Genomic DNA, 6,247 nt, shown 5'->3' on the forward strand with positions numbered 1-6,247 from the left:
TTTGCTGATGACATGATTCTATATTTAGAGGATCCAAAAAACTCCACCAGAAAACTTCTAAACCTAATAAATGATTTCAGCAAAATAGAAGGATATAAAATTGACACACATAAGTCTAAAGCATTTTTATTCATAAACTATGAAACATCTGAAAGGGAAATGAAGAAAGCAACTCTGTTCACAATAACCTTAAAAAAAAAAAAAACTTGGGAATCAGTCTAATCAAAGAGGTGAAATATCTCTACAAAGAAAACTACAAAACATTGAAGAAAGAAATTGAAGAAGACATTAGAAGATGAAAAGATCTCCCATGTTCTTGGATAGGCAGAATTAATATTATCAAAATGGCCATACTTCCAAAGGTGCTATACAGATTTAATGCAATTCCAATTAAAATACCAATGACATTTCTCATAGAAATAGAGAAAGCAATCATGAAATTCATCTGGAAGAACAAAAGACCCAGAATAGCCAAAGCAATCCTGGGCAGGAAGAGTGATGCAGGACATATCATAATACCAGACCTCAAACTCTACTATAGAGCAATAGTAAAAAAATGGCATGGTACTGACACAAAAATAGACAGGTAGACCAATGGTACAGAATAGAAGACACAGAGACAAACTCACATAAGTACAATTATCTCATACTAGATAAAGGTGCCAAAAACTTACAATGGAGAAAAGATAGCCTCTTCAACAAATGGTGCTGACAAAACTGGAAGTCCATATGCAATAAAATGAAATTAAACCCCTACTCTCACCCTGTACAAAACTCAACTCAAAATGGATCAAGGATCTAGGAATTAGACTTAAGACCAAATAGAAGAAAAAGTAGACCCAAATCTCCATCACGTTGGCTTAGGACCAGACTTCCTTAGCAAGACCCCTATATCACAAGAAATAAAAGGAAGAATCAACAAATGGGTTGAATTCAAACTGAAAAGCTTTTTCTCAGCAAAGGAAACAATCAATAATGTGAAAAGAAAGCCTACAGAGTGGGAGAAAATCTTTTCCACACACACTTCAAGTAGAGCACTAATCTCACAAATTTATAAAGAACTTAAAAAACTTTACACCAAAAATACAAAGAACTCAATCAATAAATAGGCTAAGGAACTGAGCAGACTCTATATGGAAGAAGATACACAGGTGATTAACAAATATATGAAAAAGTGTTCAGCATCTTTAGTAATTAGAGAAATGCAAATTAAAAGTACCCTAAGATTTCATCTTACTCTAATTAGAATGGTTATTATCAAGAACACAAGCAATAATAGATGTTGGTGTGGATGTGGGGAAAAAGGCACACTTGTACATTGCTGAATGGAGTTGCAAATTGATGCAACCACTCTGGAAAGCAGTATGGTAATTCCTCAGAAAATTTGGAATGGACCCACCTTTTGACCCAGTTTTCTCACTCCTCCATTTATACCCAAAGGACTTAAAATCAGCATACTACAGTGACACAATTCACAATAGCAAGATTGTGGAACCAACCCAGATGATGAATAGATGAATGGATGACAAAACTCTGGTATATATACACAATAGAATATTATTCAGCTATAAAGAAGAATAAAATTATTGGCATTTGCAGGTAAATGGAAGAAATTGGAAAATATCATGCTAAGTGAAATAAGCCAATTCCCAAAATCCAAAGCCTGAATGTTTTCTCTGGTAAGTGGATGATGATTCATAAGTTGGGGGTGTGGGGGGTAAGAGAAGAATGGAGGAACTTTGGATTATACAGAGGGAAATGAGTGAGGTGAGGGGCAGGGGTATGAAAGATGGTGGAATGAGACAGACATCATTACCCTATGTACATGTATGATTACATGAGTGCTGTGAATCTAAATCATGTACAACCATAGAAATGAAAAGTTGTACCCTCTCTTGGATAGGCAGAATTAATATTGTCAAAATGGCCATACTACCAAAAGTGCTATACAGATTCAATGCAATTCCAATTAAAATCCCAATGACGTACCTCACAGAAATAGAGCAAGCAATCATGAAATTCATCTGGAAGAATAAGAAACCCAGAATAGCTAAAGCAATCCTTAGCAGGAAGAATGAAACAGGGGGTATTGCAATACTATATCTTCAACTATACTATAAAGCAATAGTAACAAAAACGGCATGGTATTGGCACCAAAATAGACAGGTAGATCAATGGTACAGAATAGAGGACATGGACACAAACCCAAATAAATACAATTTTCTCATACTAGACAAAAATATTCAATGGAGAAAAGATAGCCTCTTCAACAAATGGTGCTGGGAAAACTGGAAATCCATATGCAACAGAATAAAACTAAACCCCTATCTCTCACCCTGCACAAAACTCAATTCACAATGGATCAAGGACCTTGAAATCAGATCAGAGACCCTGCATCTTATAGAAGAAAAAGTAGGTCCAAATCTTCACCTTGTTGGCTTAGGCTCAGACTTCCTTAACAGGACTCCCATAGCACAAGAAATAAAAGCAAGAATCAATAACTGGGATAGATTCAAACTAAATAGCTTTCTCTCAGCAAAGGAAACTATCAGCAATGCGAAGAGAGAGCCTACACAGTGGGAGAATATCTTTGCCACTCATACTTCAGATAGAGCACTAATTTCCAGAATATATAAAGAACTCAAAAAACTCTACACCAAGAATACAAATAGTCCAATCAACAAATGGGCTAAGGAAATGAACAGACACTTCACAGAAGATGTACAAGCAATCAACAGATATATGAAAAAATGTTCAACATCTTTAGTAATAAGAGAAATGCAAATCAAAACTACACTAAGATTTCATCTCACCCCAATTAGAATGGTCATTATCAAGAATACGAGCAACAATAGGTGTTGGCAAGGATGTGGGGAAAAAGGTACACTCATACATTGCTAGTGGGACTGCAAATTAGTGCAGCCACTCTGGAAAGCAGTGTGGAGATTCCTTAGAAAACTTGGAATGGACCTACCATTTGACCCAGCTATCCCACTCCTCGGCCTATACCCAAAGGACTTAAAATCAGCATACTACAGAGATACAGCCACATCAATGTTCATAGCGGCTCAATTCACAATAGCCAGACTATGGAACCAACCTAGATGCCCTTCAATTGATGAATGGATAAGGAAACTGTGGTATATATATATATATATACAATGGAATATTACTCAGCTATAAAGAATAATAAAATTATGGCATTTGCAGGCAAATGGATGAAATTGGAGAATATCATGTTAAGTGAGATAAGCCAATCTAAAAAATCCAAAAGAGGAATGATCTCACTGATCACTCTGCCTCCCAGCAACTAGGGAGGCAGAAGTAGGAGGATTATAAATTTGAGGGCAGCCTTGGCAAGAGCAAGACCCTGTCTCAAAATAAAAAGTAAATGGAGGTGACAATGTAGCTCAATGGTTAAGTGTCCCTGGGTTCAATACAAGTACCACAAAATCAAAACAGGAATACATCTAAATAAAATTATATGTTATGTATGACCTATACATGAAAAACTATAAAATATTATTTAGAAAAATCATGTGTATTCATTTAACTGAGTTTATCGAATTAAATGATTAATGATATTTTCTTCTAATTATTATCCAATTAAAACCATCAGGTAAACCAGTTGTAGTGGTACATGCCTGTAATCCCAGTAACCTGTAACACTGAGGCAGGAGGATTATAAGTTCAAGGCCAACCTCAGCAATTTAGCAAGGCCCTATGCACCTTAGTGAGACCCTGTCTCAAAATCAAAAGGGATGCTCAGTGTTTAAGCACCTCTGGGTTCAATCCCTGGTACCAAAAAAAAAAAAAAAGTACAAAAATTAATTGAATCTTTTTCTAGAAGTTTAAGAGGCTTTTGTGTGAAAGAAAGACTCTCTAACATCCTAATTTTCTTTCATTGACCTAAAATGTTTATCTCCCAACTGGGTAAACCAGTCACCATGATAAGGTTTTCTGAATCTCCTGAAGTTCTACAGAAGCCATCTCTATTATATTACACAATTGACTTTCTATTTCCTATCCTATTATCTAGGTTTTATTGTTTGTGCTGGAGATCGAACACCATGGCCTGGCACATGGTAGGCAAGTGCTCTATAGAGCTCTGAGCTACATCCCCCGGACTTACCTAGGTTTTGATGAAATCTTTCCTTATCTTTTACCAGCAGATTGAACATTTAAAAGAGATAGCAAACTGGGAGTGGTGATGCACAGCTGTGATCCCAACTACTTAGGTGACTGAAGCAAGCGGATTGCAAGTTTGAGGTCAGTTGTAGCAACTTAGCAAGACCATGCCTCAAATAAATGTAAAAATGACTGAAGATGCAGCTTAGCAGTAGAGCACTTGCACAGCAAGTGAGAACCCCTGGGTTCTCTCCCCAGTAGTGAAAAAATAAACAAACAAACATAAAACAGCTATTAAAATCTAAATTAAGATGTACACTTAATTTTAAAAATTCTAAAGCACCAGGTGTGGTATCACATGCCTATAATTCCAGCAACTCAGGAGGTTGAGGCAGGATGATCACAAATTCAAGACCAGCCTCTGCAAGATCTTGTCTCAAAATAAAAAAACAAAAAAGACTGGTAGAGCCTTCCTGGGTTCACTCCTACACATATGGGTGAGACTACTAATTTTATTATAACCCTTGCTTACAAAACCAAAAATTTTTAACTACATATGCATTGTTAAGACAAGAGACATACATTACAACCTTACAATACAGCTGTCATACAGAATGACACATATTACTATACTACATTGCTATTTTAAAATGGCATATATTAAGATATTGTTTTCATTCCCTCCTGTTTGAATGCTTATTATAGATGACTTCTCTTTATATTTGAGTGCTTTGCCATGTGTTTGACTCCCCATCCCCACCCAAGTTAACTTTTGGATAACCTTATTGTTTTGCTTTGTTTTGGTGGCATAAGATATTAGACACTATTTTCATCTTTTAGAACCTATCCTTGGCTCTAGTTGATGGAATGCCTACTGTGGCTAATTTGGCATGGTGGTTATAATTGACAGCACTGAGCTCAAATGAATAGTCAAAACCTGCTTAAGGTTCCACATCCATCCTTTTTTGGAGGGTTCTATTTAGTTCTATCCTTTTAGTTGATGGCACTTTTATTAGGGGACAGACATTTAGAATAACTTGAACAATACATTAAGATGAGAAGGTGTTTTTGTTGTTGTTTTGTTTGTTTCTTTGTTTTGTTTAGTTTTTGCTGTGCTTGGGATTAAACCCAGGGCCTTGCACCAGCAGGATAGGTGGGTGCTGCGCCACTGAGCTGTATTTCCAGCCCAAGGTGAGTGTTAGTTCACCAAAGATACACAAAATTCTAAGATGAAGACAGCATTGTTTATTATACGTAAAAATCAGTTAACTAAAACCCTATTTATTTACGCATCATTGAGCAATGAATTAAACAGTTATAAGCCAAGCACTAATTTTTTATTGGGAGTGGAGGGAGGGAGCTAGCTCACAAGACTACTTAGCTCATGCTACATTGCAATCAAAATATTTGCTTAATTTACTGAATTAGAGCTAAATGAATTGAATTGTGCTTTGAGGTTTTGCTTAAGAAAGACTTTATGGGCAAGTTTTATTTATAATAATTAGTGGATGGATATTTAATAATCTCACAGTCTTAAGGAAATCTGCCCTGACACCCAATTGTCCATAAACTCTAAATTCAAATTTCTTTCAAAGCCTCAATGCCTTTTGCTTATGTGATTCTTCTCTAAAGTCATTCACTTTATCAAATGTCCCTGATACTCTTAATCGGATTATTTTTGGTAATGGGGATTGAATCAAGAGGTTGCTTTACTGCTGAGCTACAACCACAGCCCTTATTTTTTCTTTTGAGACAAGGTCTTGCTAAGTTGCCAAGCCTCCAATTTGTGATACTCTTGCCTCAGTCTCCCAAGCTGCTGATATTACGGGTGTGCACCACTTCCGGCTTCTCAATCAGAATTTATCATTCCATTTTTTATATTGCTAACAGCTTTTGATTAGGGCTTAAGCTATTCTGCCTATTGTTGAGATTGACCTGAAGATTTTCCCTGTGGTACTTTTCTTGTTGTGTTTCTGGTGCTACAACAAACCTCAGGCATGTTTTTTTCTTTTCCTGCTTTTTGGATGAATTAGTTTAGCATTGCTCTGTTTTCAGGATAGGCTAACTGATAACTAATGTTTCAGTCTTTACCACTTAACTAGACACATCATTCACTTAT

This window comes from Sciurus vulgaris (genome assembly GCF_902686455.1).
Source record: "Sciurus vulgaris genome assembly, chromosome: 7".
In the NCBI taxonomy this organism is placed as follows: domain Eukaryota; kingdom Metazoa; phylum Chordata; class Mammalia; order Rodentia; family Sciuridae; genus Sciurus; species Sciurus vulgaris.